The following is a 14,843-nucleotide window of genomic DNA, read 5'->3' on the forward strand; positions in this document are numbered from 1 at the left end:
AGGAGCCCTTTACAGTCGTGGAGACACCGCTACGATCAGTTCCGTGCTCACCCGCGGCGGAACCCCCGCCCCCCCAGACAAGGTACACGTTCTGTAAGCCTACCTAGTAACACAGTACCCCAGTGGGAGGGCAAGCGGGGTGCAAGCAACTCCACTCCCACTTCTTGGACACAGAGTGACGCTTGAGTGACGCGTCATCTCCTGTCGTCATGTGCGTACTGTGCTGCTTTTTGATATCAGGAGAGGACAGAATATTTACACACATATTTACTGCTGGTCTATTTGCACGGGATTAGTATTAACTGGGGTCATTTTTCCAAATCTTTTATGTCGGATTCTTTCAATGTGTTGCTTGTGCAAATCTGGGAGGGTTTTTTTTTAATTTATTTTGACTCGATAAGCCAGGAATTTCCACGAGATACACGTTCGAGATAAATGAATCCCAACTCAATTTCATGCATGTGTTATTTAAAAGCTATACACATTAATCACTTTACAGATGAGACCAAATAAATGCATTGAATACAGAGTTAACAGGCTATCTGATTGTGAATGTAGGCATTGTCATTTATGTCATTATTATTCAGTTAATCTGATGTATCCATCAGTGCAACGGCAAAATGCTACTTAATAGTCAGCATGAGCGGGCGTAGAAATCTGCTCTGCTTATAATCTGCCAGTTTAGGGTACTGTGTACAACAATGGTTCCCAAACACTGGGTCGGGATCCACAGATGGGGTCGCGGGAGATTGTTTTTGGATCCCCCAACCTTTTATTTAATATTCTGTGTATATGTTTTCAATAACATGCTTAAAATGAAGGAAATCGTGTTGTGGATCTTTATAGCAACGTTAGCTACATTTGTGTTACTATGCTGATATCTTCTAGGGACCAATCACAAGATGGAGGCTGGGCTAATGTTCATTTTAGTTTGTTTTGCAGGTATTTGGTCATTAACTGTGGGAAAAAAAAAAATCGATTTAAACTCATCGTGAGAAAATAAGTCATTGTCGGTGACAATCCGTTCAATTATTGAGCGACTGCATCCACAAACTGACAGATGGACAGACAGATGGGCTTCACATCCTGCTGATAAATATCTAAATTTAGGGATAATGAGTATTTGTATGAAGCAAATCATTTTGCAAACATGATGGACTGTTGCAGGAACATGACACATAATTATTATTTGATACGGCCCTTGGAGTGACCAACCATGTTAAGTAGTGAATGTTGTTACGTGTATGGTAATTCTTAAATCCAGTCAGTGAGCACATTAAACTTTGGCCAACTAGAGCTTAGTACGACCTTCACGTTAAGGTGCGTCCTTTTTGTTTTCTTTACTATTAAAACAGATCAGTAATACTAGAAATTGCCAGCTTGTTTTTTTCAGCACGTCACTGATACCAAACAACAGATGCGAGGAAGAAGAGTGACAGAGCCTGCAGCCGTTGTGAAATGAAGTGATTAGCCATCTTAATTAGCTGTCGTCTTTGGCCCTGGCCTTCTCTGCATGATGGAAAGTTGTGCTCTGGGGATCAATAGGAGAGTAAAACAACAGCCACCCACAAGCCTCCTCTTAATCAACCATCCCTCTGCTTGGAAGCTGAGAAACAGAGAGAAAGTGAAAGGTGGACACGCGGTTTTAGGAGAGGGGACATTGTATGCCCCGTCTATTGGCAGCTGCTTTCCTCAATATTCAGCTGCTTCTGATACCAACCGGTGTTGAACTCGACACCTTTGACCTCCTCTATGAAGCAGTAGAAGAAAATATTCTGGAACATTAAAGTTGCGAGTAAAACCTACTACTACTGTGTGTGGCAACGCCAAGGAGCTTAGTGCAATTTTCCACAAAACAAATACATTAGACCAGTGTTGTTTCTTCAAAGGTCAGCTCCCTTTGTTCACTGGACAGACGACTTTAATGTGTAGACTTTTGCTTTAAGCGAGGCAATGTATCCTTTTCCAATGGATTCAGGAGAATGGTTACACAATGGTACAAAGAAACATTTAAGGGTTTTTTTTCCTATGGAACATCTTTGTACTACTTTAAGGGACAACAGTAGTGTCTTCTATCAAATATGGCAACCCTTTTTTGACATCTTCCTAGTGATCTTGTTGAGTTATTGCAGAAGTCATAGACGGTGAAAAGTTTCCTTTTGACAAATAAAAATGTGTATGTACACATACAGTATACCCTGTTGATGTAATGTATGTATATTGTTTATTCTTTGTAATTTGGTAAGATCTGTGCTGGGATTTTTTTTTTCCTTTTTTTGGTTGTTTTGTTTGCTTGTATAGTTTGTGCAAAAAGTACTAAAAAAAAAAGTTACTAAAAAATGTATAATTTGGGGCTTCAGTTCAAATCTGCGTGTGAGTGAGTGTTTGTTCTCTCACTCTCAGGCTCTGAGAGTGAATCTAGAAGGAACTTTTAATTGTATATAATATATACAAATGCACTGCAGTGCAGACACAGAATGCAGATGGTTGAAGTCATCTGGTGTAACATTAAACTGTCTGGAGGAAAATCTTTCATCATCAAAAACCAAGAAACTTAAATTTTTATAAACCAGTATATATTAAAGGCTCCGTCTGGGACATTTAGAAGGGTTTATTACTGAATGTACTACCCAGAAGTATCTTTATATAAGTGACCAGACATGGAAAAACCAGGAAAAAGTTAGTTAACGAGTTATTTACGATGTCTAACACATGGATATCTGATAATATTTGAAGAAATTGTGGCCATTTGAATGTAGGCACTCCTAAAACTGCTCTAGGCTCAAAGATTTACAGACAGAATCTCACTCTGAACTGACTTCAAAACTTGAGAGCCCTGATTAACTATTGCAGTAGGTTGAACAACGTTTATCAATAACAGGTCTAGGGACCCCAAGGGTTCCACAAAGAGGTCCCAGAGAAAAGTAAAATGAAATATGAATATAAATGTCATAAAAATGAAAAACGAGAAAGGTAATATACTTAGAAGGATCAAATATACGTACTTCTAATATGAAATAAAACACATTTAAGTGGCTCTGTCTGTGTTGGTGTGGATGATGATGACGTGCTCAGACAGTTGCTGAATCATTAGCATCACAGTCAATCCTTCCAAAGCTGTGTCATTCACACATTATCCCAGCACATCAGGTTGGTTAATGTTATTCACATTAAGAGCAGATGGTCACATGCTCCCGTTACAGCTTATGATACGAGCATCGGATCGAACACAAGTTTCCATGTGCCTAACATTTGCATTTCAAAACAACAACACTGAGCTATAGCTAATAACAATGTAGCCACATAACGTTCTGAAATGCACAGTGGACTATTAAAAGACAACGTCTAGCATAAAAAAAAAACGTTTTTTAATCCCTGTATGTGACTTCGAATGAATACTAACGTAATGTAGATTAACGATATTAATGACAACTCACCCCTTTCTTTTCATCGCTGGTGTCATGTCGTCATCTCAGAGGTAACTACTGTGTGTGTTCGCCTCAAGGTGTCCAGTTATTCTCCATGTCCTGCCGCTAAATAATCCATCCGTTTTGTGTATAAACTCTGGAGAAAGTCCATTAGCTTAAATGCTAACGATTTAGCATCAAGTCTGCTAGCATAGCAGAAGTGAGATTGGCATTATGTTTAATACATAAAGTAATTATTTGGCCTATAATGGGATATTATAAATATAAAATATAAACTATAAACTATAAATATTAAATATAAACTCCAGCGCATAGGAGTGCTAGTTAAAGTAATGCAGGTTTCACAGCATGTTGAGCTAGAAGGAGCAGCTAATGAGATGCATTCAAAGACACTGGTACGTTTCATGTCTTCCGCGGGATCTCCCGGATGTTGAGCTCAGAGGAGCAACTTGAAGATGCTTTCAAGAAATCTGGGATATAACCTTTTGAGTTTTGCATCTTTTAATCAGGAATAGTTACATTACCTGATGGATTTTTTTTTTATAATCAAACAAATATTCAAATATTCATGCCCATCTCTACTTACTACACAAATGAAGTCCTCCGTTTGTCACTATCTGCAGTCTACCTCACTAATTCTTACAAAATGGATCTTAAAAACTTAACTTTTTTTGCTCGCGGCACAGATCACGACTCCTTATATGGACATTCAGGGGCGTGTCTTCATAGGTCATATCCTCAGCCTTTAAACAATGCATTTTTTCTCTTCTTACGTGTTGTTGAGTCAAAGTAATGGATTACTTCATTTATTTATTCATAGGTAAAAACAACAGGAGTAGCGATAATTGTGAAGAAGTCCCAAAACAGACCACCTTTCTTTTATTTTTGTTCATAAAAGCGATCCGAGGGAACGCTGACATATTTCCAAATCACACAAATTTAATCCGAGTACCTTTTGCTGAGGTGTGTTCGTATAGTTAATCATAATCTTTTTCATCAGTTTGCCTGTAGGTTGCGTTCCAAGGGTTCATAACCCACTGGAGCATTATACTTGTTAAACGTGGGTGTATTGACACACAGTTCATTCCAGAATACTGTCGCTTTGCATGCTTTAGCTGCGTTTTCCATCATGCTACAGTTTGGAAAGGTAAATCAATTGGGTCTAGGCCTTTACCTGTACCTGTATTTGGTAAGGGAGGTGTGGTCTGTGCCCGACAGCCGAGTAGCGTGACATCGTAATGCTGCGACGACAACACAAGGTAAGACAACAGACAACAATGACTGGCTACAGTTTGCTGACGTCTTCTTTTTTTCTTCTTAGTGGTAACGAGCTACTTAAAATTGCCTCGACTTCCATGGTATATTTACACCGGTCGCAAGGGATTGATGTTTTTTGTGTCGTTGACAATACTATACCATTTTACCAAAGTCAACGGTAGGCGCTGGTTATTTTGGTACCAAACCAAACCGTTCCACTCGATGGAAACATGGGATTTGTGTTGTGGGCATCAGTGTGAGCCGTATTTTTTTCCTTTAACTGGGAAAGACAAATTGCTTAGACATTACTCTCCATGCTGCAGGATGCACCTTGCCCTCACAAACCTGAAACCGCCCCAATTGTCATCCTCATGCCGAACACACGGCTCAGTGTCGACCAGCGAAACCAGTGACTTCAGCGTCCCTGATTGCTCCTTCTTGCTCCGCACACCGATGCTCTGCTTGACCGTGGCTCCGCTGCGCTTACCTCCGGGGCGGCTCGTTTGTTAGACTCCCGCTCCTCTAAAGCAAGAACGACTTGCTTACATATGGCCGTCAATTAGTTAGTGGCGACTGTGGGGCTCGGAGAGACTGCGCCAGAAAACGTACGCCAGCAAATGAGTGACATGTTATTCCTCATAGCCAGAGGAGACTGTGACTGTTGTTATTGTTCTCTCATTAGTGCTGAGAAAACACAGAAAAGAGCGGCCCAGGCTTGTGAAACAAACTGCAGTTGGTTAAAAACACTCTTAAATGACACTCTTTTGTAAACCGACGTAACCCACATTACTCAATGCTGACTTGGCTTTCTTCAAAACGGCATAGAGCGTGGACTGAAGTGTGGATCAGTTTTCATTGCTTTGACACTGAACTCACTCAGCGACCACATCTTTAAAAATTCATGAACTGTTTTCTTGGTCAAACGCAATCGCCCCCTAAAATGTAATAGAGTAAATAAATAAATAAATAAATAAATAAATAAACAAACATAAACTTATGCCTCTTTTCCATATATTTGTGTATGTGAGTCAACCACACAGCTAATATAAATCCGTTGACCCTTGGCAGGAACCGTAGAGTGTCTTCTTTGTTCACGAAATTTAAAAACCAAGTGACTGACGACATATCATAGCGTTACAGCACCACGAGTGGTAAACGGTTTGTATTTATAAAGCACTTTTCTAAGTCTTGATGACGACTCATCGTCGCTTTACACTACAGTTACTGCCATTCACCCATTCACACACATTCATGCAGCACAAGTATCCGCATTTTCTATCATGCATTTTTCATACCCATTCACACGCGACTGGCACCGAAGAGTAATGGAACCGGGAATCGAACCCACAACGTTGCAGTTGAAATGTGCAATCTCTATTGCTGAAAAAAAATTAAATCTTTTTGATTTAATTACGAATGCTTGCATTGATTTATTGACTTTTTATAAGGAAACAAATAATCTAATATTCGAATATTCAAATACAAATATTGTAAAAAACATGATGGAGGCAGATGATCCACTGTGGCGACCCCTAAAGGAAGAAGCTGAAATAATAAGATATTTAATCTAATCTAATCTAATCTAGTAGCATTTCATCCTTCCATTTGAAAGACAACCGTCGGCTCCATGTAATGACACATAGTAAACTGCAGTTTCTGTGAACCAGACCGGAACCCAGACACTGGCTAAGCAAAAAAAAAAAGAGAGTGATTTTAGCCACCTAACAAAGGGTTCACCTTTTAAAATCCATGATTTTAAATCCACTGGAGTTGCTGATCCACTGCTGCCTTCATTACTAAGTTCAACCATGACAAACCGACACCAGGATTGTCTCCACTAAGCCAAAAACAAATCACGGTTACACTGAGAAACACACTGAGAGGCTCAGGTGGAGCTGATGGGGTTAATCAGTGTTGACAATGATTTGAACGTAACAAAAAAACTTACATACTACGGCTTTAAGATATTCTAAACATGTACTACATGAGGTGCACAGACTTCAGATTCAAATTGATTTATACATGTTTCTCAGTTACCGTGTCTGCTGCGTCAGTCCACTGCTGTTGTTCACTTCCTGGTTCAGCCAAAAGTTAAGCTGGTGGGCGGGGCCTACTTAAGTAGAGAGGCCTGACAAATGGACCAAACCATAGCCTGCATCAGCATGGGGGGGTGGGGGTTGATTTTCTGTTGTTTTTTTTTATTTAGTTGGGTTGATGTCGGATGTTTTTTCCCTTCTGTTTACAGATGATTTACATATGCACAGTAAACTGTAGGTCCATTTCTTAGGTTGGGCCCCCCAAAAAGTTTTTTTCATTGTAACAATGTGTAAAAATATAGCATTTATTGAAAGAACCATCAATATCAGAACAAACGTTTCACTTTTCTTTCAATAATTTGCTGTCGCGATACGAATAACCTCAATGTTGCGTCCTGATAAAGCAGTTTTCGAATAAAAATATGAATATATGAAGTGTGCAATTATAACTATAACAACAAAGAATACTTTAACAATGTCAGTCGTTTTTGCAGCTTGGCAGTTTGTTGTAAACCACGTTCGTACTTTCGCTATACATAAAGTTCACGTTTGGACAAACTGCGGCAGAACTTGCTCCTGGAAAGTCTCCATGCCCCCCCAGGGGGACGGGCCCCACAGTTTGAGAAAGGCTACCCTTACACATCACAACTAAATGCCTCAAATGCTGCCATTTACATTATATATATATTGAGCAATTTATTAGGAACACTTGTTCAGCTGTTTCTTTATGCCACTATCCATGGAATCAGCCAGTAAGAAACTGGCTAGAAGCTTCAGTTCACCTTCACATAGTGGAATAAACTGATATGAACAGGACATGATTGTTTTTGTAAGTGATTCTGAAACTTGTGATCACCGGGGACGTTCACACACAACAGCCAAAAAAAAAACGAATAAACCATCCAACGTGTTCCTGTGGACAGAGAGACAGACCCACCGCCAAATACAGAACACAGCGGGGGGTTGAAACAGGGGAGGCAAAGCATGCCGTTGCCTGGGGGGCCCCAAACTGAGAGAGGGGGCCCCTTTGTGGCCGATATGACAATTTTGGGAAAAACCCTTTAAGGTCTGACTTTTTTTTCCCCCAATGCCCGTAGAGAGTTGTGTATTTTGTGCCTGTGGTCATCGTCATCCGTTGTCAGTAGCGTTTTATCCTCCACATGAGCGTCGCAAGGGTCTGGAGCCAAACCCAGCTGATCACAGGGCCAACACTTAGAGATCGACGGCCATTCCGTCTCAAACTCACACCTATGGTCAGTTTAGAGTGTCCAATTCACCTGATCTGCATGTTTTTTCCCTAATCCTCAGTCTCATCCATTTTATATATATATATATTATTTTATAAATATATATATATATATATATATACATAAATAATATATATATATAATTTTTTATATAATTTTTTTATATATAAAAATATATATATTTATATATATATATATATAAAAATAATAGATATATATATTTTTTTTCATTATAATAGTGTGGTGACAATACATGGATATAATTTCTTGGACTTGAAACGCTGCATTTACCTTAAAACAAAGCGATGGCAGCAAACACTGTTCACTGTTTCCTCCGACCCCACATGAACCCCGAGGTGATGATGACAGATTAGCGACAGCATCGCTTGCAGCAGGTCAATTTACAGCTCCACAGGAAGCACTGTGTGACATGTGCATGTCGGTGATTTTTTATTTCTTTTTTGCAACCAAGCTGAAATCAATATTCTCCATATCCAGCCCTGCACTAAGACCGCCACACGAACATGAAACCCCTTTAAACTCAACTCCCGACTCTGCTTCTGTTTGGACTCCGGCCGCTTCCTCCAATCCCAACAACGATAGTTTGTTCATTGTGTTAGCCAAAACAGTGCACAGTGATACAATTCCTCGTGCTTATTTACAGTATAGTGTGACTCTAAGAATAAGTAACCTGTTTTGTTTATCTTTTCCAATCTAGTAACGCCAGGTTATATATTGATTTTATGATTAAAGCTTTAAGAAAATAATAAATATAGCTAAAACAAAGGCGATTGACTTAAAAACTCTCCACTGTCATGATTTTTGATGTCGTCATTGAGAAGATTATGCCCTTTCATTGATGTACAAAGTCAGAAGGAGCAATCACGACTTTAATCTGTGAATTCTTTTTTTTATTATCATATAAATCAGAAGATTTCTGAGTTTCTTTCTGATTTAAATCTCATAATTCATATTTCTTTCCCCCTTAAAATTTTGACTTTAATCTGAAAAAAAAAAAATTTCTCCCAAAAATGTGGCCCTAATCCTTCTCCATAAGCGGAGGATGATTGTCCTTTTTTTATGTACTTAAAGCAAGACCCTTGCTTTAAGTGTACAAGAAACACTTATTCTAAGGCTATAAAGCGAAATTATTTTTATTCTGAAGCAATGATAAACTTAAATAATAAAAAATTATATATAGATATCCTAGAGATGCACTGATAATCTGATGAAAATCCGAGAAATCTGGTTTGATGAGATCCTCCTAAATATTTTCTAATCTCTATAAATCTATATATATAATTACAATGCCTTGACTTTAGTGAGGTAAGTACACACATTCCCAGCTATAATAACAAAATTCCCTAATATATACCCAGGATTGTGGGTAGTACACACTGGACCAGTGTTTTCCTCATATCTTTTTCCCTGAGCCCTAAGCGATGACCTTGACAACGTCATTTTAAAAGAAAAATAAATAATAATGTTAGGTAAAGCAATGAGGGGAAAAGACTGTATTCTATCACCGTACCTACTATTCACTCATGTGTATGTAAAAGATGACAACTGCAAATCCAATATAACCGGCACAGTTTGACTGTCAGCTGAAGCCCGGTGCTGCAATCAGGGATTGTCGGCAAGAGATTAAAAGATATTTTCCTCTTCAGGCGGAGTAAATTGGTTTTGGATTAAGGATGATTGATTGCTGCTGAGGCATACAGACGTCTGTTTGAAATGCTCAGTTCTGAACATACAAGTCATTTCAGCCCGAGCCACTCAAGGAAATCACACCGGATGGAAGTGATTGATATAATGTCGCAATTACCAGCGATGCATTGTTCAAGGTTATCGTTAAAGGCTCCGAGAAATGGTATTCAAAGGCACGTCTCATGGTACGGTGTGTGTGTTAAGCAAGGGGCCCGCGTGCCCATCGCATCACAGAATGTACAAAATGATCCCACGGGCGCGGTGGACGCGATTTGCCGCGTTCGGTGTGAACACAGCGATCAGATTTGACTGGTGCCATGTCAGTCTCTCAAACAGGAAGTTAACAGACAGTCACCTGCAACCAGTCACCTAGTAAAATGTTACCAGCTGTCAGTCACACTGGTGTCCACTCACTTTATTATCGATTTTCCCCTACATGGGAACATCGTTTAGCAAATTGACATAATGTTCTTTCGAAGATGACCTGAAACGAGTGTTTGAGTCCATTAACTCCCCAGGAAGATGGCTACTGACGTTTTAAATAAAGTGAGAAGTGGAAGCAAATGTTCACATCATTTTTCCACTCAGAGTTAGTTCTTTTTATAACCAGTGGAGTTAGCCCCCTGGTGGCTAACTGCCACTTTCATCCTACGTCCAAGGCTTCACTTATCAAACCTGAAGGATGCATCAAAGTACAGTCTCTGGTGGAAAAGCTAACAATAGCAGATGAAACAATATAATAACTAATACAACCCGCTAGCGATGGGAAGTTCGACTCTTCTTACTGACTCGGATCGTTTACTCTCGGACAGTAAATTGAACTAATCTTTTTTTGAGTCATTTCGTTCATTTCGTTCATTTTTACAGCGTTTGGCGCTGTAGCCCTCTTGTGGGCGTTGTAAAAAAAAGACCGCGGTTCTCAAACGCTTAACATGGTTTGCTTCAGCTGACAAAGTATAATAAACAAAATGCCACAAGCTATTCAAACCATATGAAACCCTAGGAAAGCAAATACACACCTCAATAAAGTGACAAGTGACCTGTATCCTCTCCACGACAGTGACTAGGTAGCTGTCATGTGACCTGAGGACAGACACTCAGTTGAGTGAATCCTGAACTAATCATTTCTGTTTCCTGTCCTGCTGAGCTTATGCAGCTGCCTGCCATCATGTGGCGAAGGAAAGTACTGCATGAAAATGAACGAATCATTACTCCCGAGTCATATAAAAGATTAGTTCATTTTGAACGAATCGTTCAAGAACGACACATCACTATAACCCACCCCCTTTGGCCCCCTCATCAACGGTCCCACGACTTGATCATTTCAGTGGCTTAAGTGGTGGCCGACTCTGGTCACACGCTGCCAGCGAGGCAAGATAGTTAGTGGCGAACAGGTACGCAAGGAACTTACGTTATTCATGGCTATCCAAAGGGAAAAGACTTCCGCCAAGTTTTCCCAAGATTGCAGTTAATAATTTCATCCTCGGCTCTTAACCCGCATGGCTGGAACACTTCATCAACATCCATCTTTCACATTTTGAGTTGCGCTTGAAAACTGTCATGCTCAAACGTCATGACTGACCACAGCTTTACTGTTCCTTGGCAAAAAAGGTGTTGGGTGTTACTAGTGTCTGTTCGAGCATTAACCAAATGATAAAAATGATCAGAAGCAAGTCATTCACCAAGATACCGCTTATCTTGGTGCACTAAAGCCTGATGTTTGCAGAAAAGCAGTGCAGGAAAACATAAATGAGCATCATCCTTTACCTGAACTAGCCAGGATTGCTAAAGATAAAAAAAAATACTAGTTATTAAAATACTAACATTTTTATTCAGATGAGCATGGACAGTCTCACTAATGTCATATGCGACAGATGACCTGAGATAATCTTTCCATCTCTTAAATGAACTGTGTTTATTGTTTGACTTTCTTTTAGATTTCCCCCCTTTGCTTTTTTGCAGCAAAAGCAGTTGATAGATTAGATTAGATTAGATTAAATTCACCTGTTACAACAGCAGGGTTGGATGAAGACTAGCACTACACTGATATAAAATTACGTTGATGATTATGATTATGTTAAAAGGTTTATACTACTGTATTATTTATCAATAACTGTACCTTAAGTCCCCATCAAATTGTGATCAAGACTAGACGATCATTGGCCCCCGGGTCGTTTGAGTTTGACACCCCTGGTCTAAGATGCCCGTTACCATAGACACACACATACATCAAGTACAAAATCTCTTAGTACGCAGAAATTCATTCATCCATTCATCCATCCATCATTTACACGTTTCAACATCAAATGTATTGAAAGAAGTAAAGCGCTCTCATCTTCCCCTTGTCGCCTTCCACCGTCCATTCTTTTCCGTTCAGAGCCGCAGAGAGAGGTTGAGAGCGAGAGAGTCTTCGCACCGCACTCCCGCCGTTCTCATTTTCTATTCTGACTAAATGAATAGTCGCAGCAGAATTAAGTCATCGCCATTAACTCTCGGCGGAGTCATAATCGGGGTCAATACTCTTTGGCCCGGCTATTCTTGAGACTTGAAAGGCTCCCTTCTGACTTATTACCAAAGGTGATTCAGACTCTCTGCAGAGAGATGGCTCGGGAACTTAGTTCAGACACTTCCACTTTGCCAAAAGACAAAAAAAGGACCCGGTACAAAAAGTTGTCATTAAAATTACGTATCCCTTGACCCCACTTGAAGGTTATATACTGGCAGCAATTACTGAGTGCGCCTTTAAAAAGAAGCTCTGCCAGTAAGAGTAGTGGCATCCTCTTGGGTGCGGCGCGCGCGCGTGTGTGTGTGTGTGTATGTGTGTGTCAAGGACCACAGTGAGGTCCTTAAGTTCCTGGATTGCCTGAGATGACTCCTCTGTAGAAGGACAATGATAGCAGTGAGGGTCTGGAGTGTCCGCCGGGAAATGTCAAAGCCCTCAGTGAAGAGATTCACTTTGGAAAAGAAAAAAAACTCAACAAAAAACAAACCAAAACATGGATCTGAAATGGTACGATTGAGACAAACCCCGTCGCAACAGCCGCAGTCACAGTTTTCTATTGATTTTCAAACTAAAGCTCGTTGTCCATGACGATGATACGGATACCAATATTGTGCCGCGTTCCATTTACATTGAAACTCGGAGTGACATCACTTCCGGGTATTACTGAGACCAATACGCTCATTTAGAGCAGTGTCTCCCAACCCTGGTCCTCAGGGAACACGGCCCTGCAGGTTTTAGACGCTGCCCTGCTCCAGCACACCTGATCCAGATGAACAGTTAGCTTGATGACGAGCTGAGCGTTTGAATCAGGTGTGTCGGAGCCTCCGTGAAGCTCCTGCGGAGGATACAGCAGTAGAACACCATTAAATGAGTTATCATAACCTAAACCCAACGATCCTAGCCTAAACTCGCCATGTCTAAAAATGGCTGACCCATCTGCTCTAAAAGACAAAAAAAAATCAAGCATCTAAACGAACTGTGACCTTGAAATCGATAAACTAATCCAATCTAACCTAATAGTTAGTAGTTATACTGTATTTCCACTCACTCACTCACTGCTTTGCTCATGCTCTGGCCTGAAAACTGGGCTGCAATGCCGAGAAAAACCAATGTCAAAGATCAGCTTGCACTCCACTGATACTTGCACAAAAAAAAAAGAAGTTAATTAGTGATACTGCTGTCAAATAGCACAAACAACACAGCAGACTTGAATGTTTAATTTGGTTTATTTTAATTTGTTAATTTTCATCATTAGCACGCTTGACATGATCGGCCCATTAACCCCTTGCAGATGGTGGTAGGGATGTCGTGTGGGAGCCCTGGACGCCTGACAATTCCTGCAGCCATCAGTCTGACATCATCACGGAAGTTACTTGAGAAACCAAACTTGAGTGTATTATCAAGCAGACGTCTTCTGGAAAGATATAGGACCACCAGATTACCAGAAAATGGAGAGGTGGCGGTCAAGGATTTCAACCAAGGGGAAGGCCTACAAGACGGTAGTGAGACCTGAGAGCTGAAGAGGCCGAGTTTGTGTTGAGAGAAGTAAAGTAAGAGAGTCGAGGTTGAGATGATTTGGTCACAGGGTGTTGACGATGGAGCTGCCGCGCAGGAGGAAAAGAGGAAGACCACAGAGAAGGGTCATGGATGTTGCGAAGGAGGACATGAGAACAGTCGCTGTAACAGAGGAGGACACGAAGGGGGAGGACAAGATGGAGGCAGATGAGAAGGTCCGCTGTTCTATTCAAACAGTAAGTGCTGCCTTCCTGTTACTCCTGTTGTTAGGAAGCTGGAAGGAGTACAATGCTATTACCTTTGAACACAAGCCAGGCCCCATCTGGCAAGGCCAGATGTTAATTTTAATGAGGAGTATTTCAAAAACTACTATTGTCTTTATTTCCCTCCCTCGAGATGGAAACATCCATACACTGTAAGCATCTGATGATATATCTAATTCTCTCCGCTCTTCTCACGGGCCAGACACTGCCTCAGGGACAAGTGCCTTTTGGAATTAAGACGATTCCAGGATCAAAACCTTCAGATCCCATGCTATACATAATTAACACCCATATACCTGCGTGCTATTACAACCACACACATCTACCGAACAGTCTCCGCACTGCGATGAGCTGCACGCTGTCAAACAGGTGCGAGAGAGCCTTTTCGGTAGTTTTCGCTCCACCACCATTTGCATTTCTTCACATCACCGACAGACGCACAATAACGGTCACCCAGGGACAGGGGGGGGGAGACAGGTAGTGTCTGATGATGTCAACCGTCAGGTCCTGCGCCAAACACGGCAGCAAAACATGGTGTGCCAGCTGTAAATGCACGTGTTGAACACTACAGAAGACATAATAATGAATAATCATTCCTCTCCCACACACTGGCCCTTTAAAACGCCAGGTGTGCCAACCGTATATAAGCAGAATTAATTAACAGTGGCTGTCTATTTTCACAGGTGGATTTATCTACATTTGGTGCTTGGGTTAGTTTTCTCAGAACTTTCTCAAACTCTCAGAGTGTCCAATTTACCTTATCCGTGTTTTTGGACTGTGGTAGGAAGAAGGAGAACCCGGAGAAAACCCACGCACACACGGTGAGAACATGCAAGAAAGGCCCTCGTTCCAAACGGGGCTCAAACCCGGGTCTTCTTGCTGCAAAG

This window comes from Solea senegalensis, linkage group LG3 (genome assembly GCF_019176455.1).
Source record: "Solea senegalensis isolate Sse05_10M linkage group LG3, IFAPA_SoseM_1, whole genome shotgun sequence".
NCBI classification, from domain to species: Eukaryota; Metazoa; Chordata; class Actinopteri; order Pleuronectiformes; family Soleidae; genus Solea; species Solea senegalensis.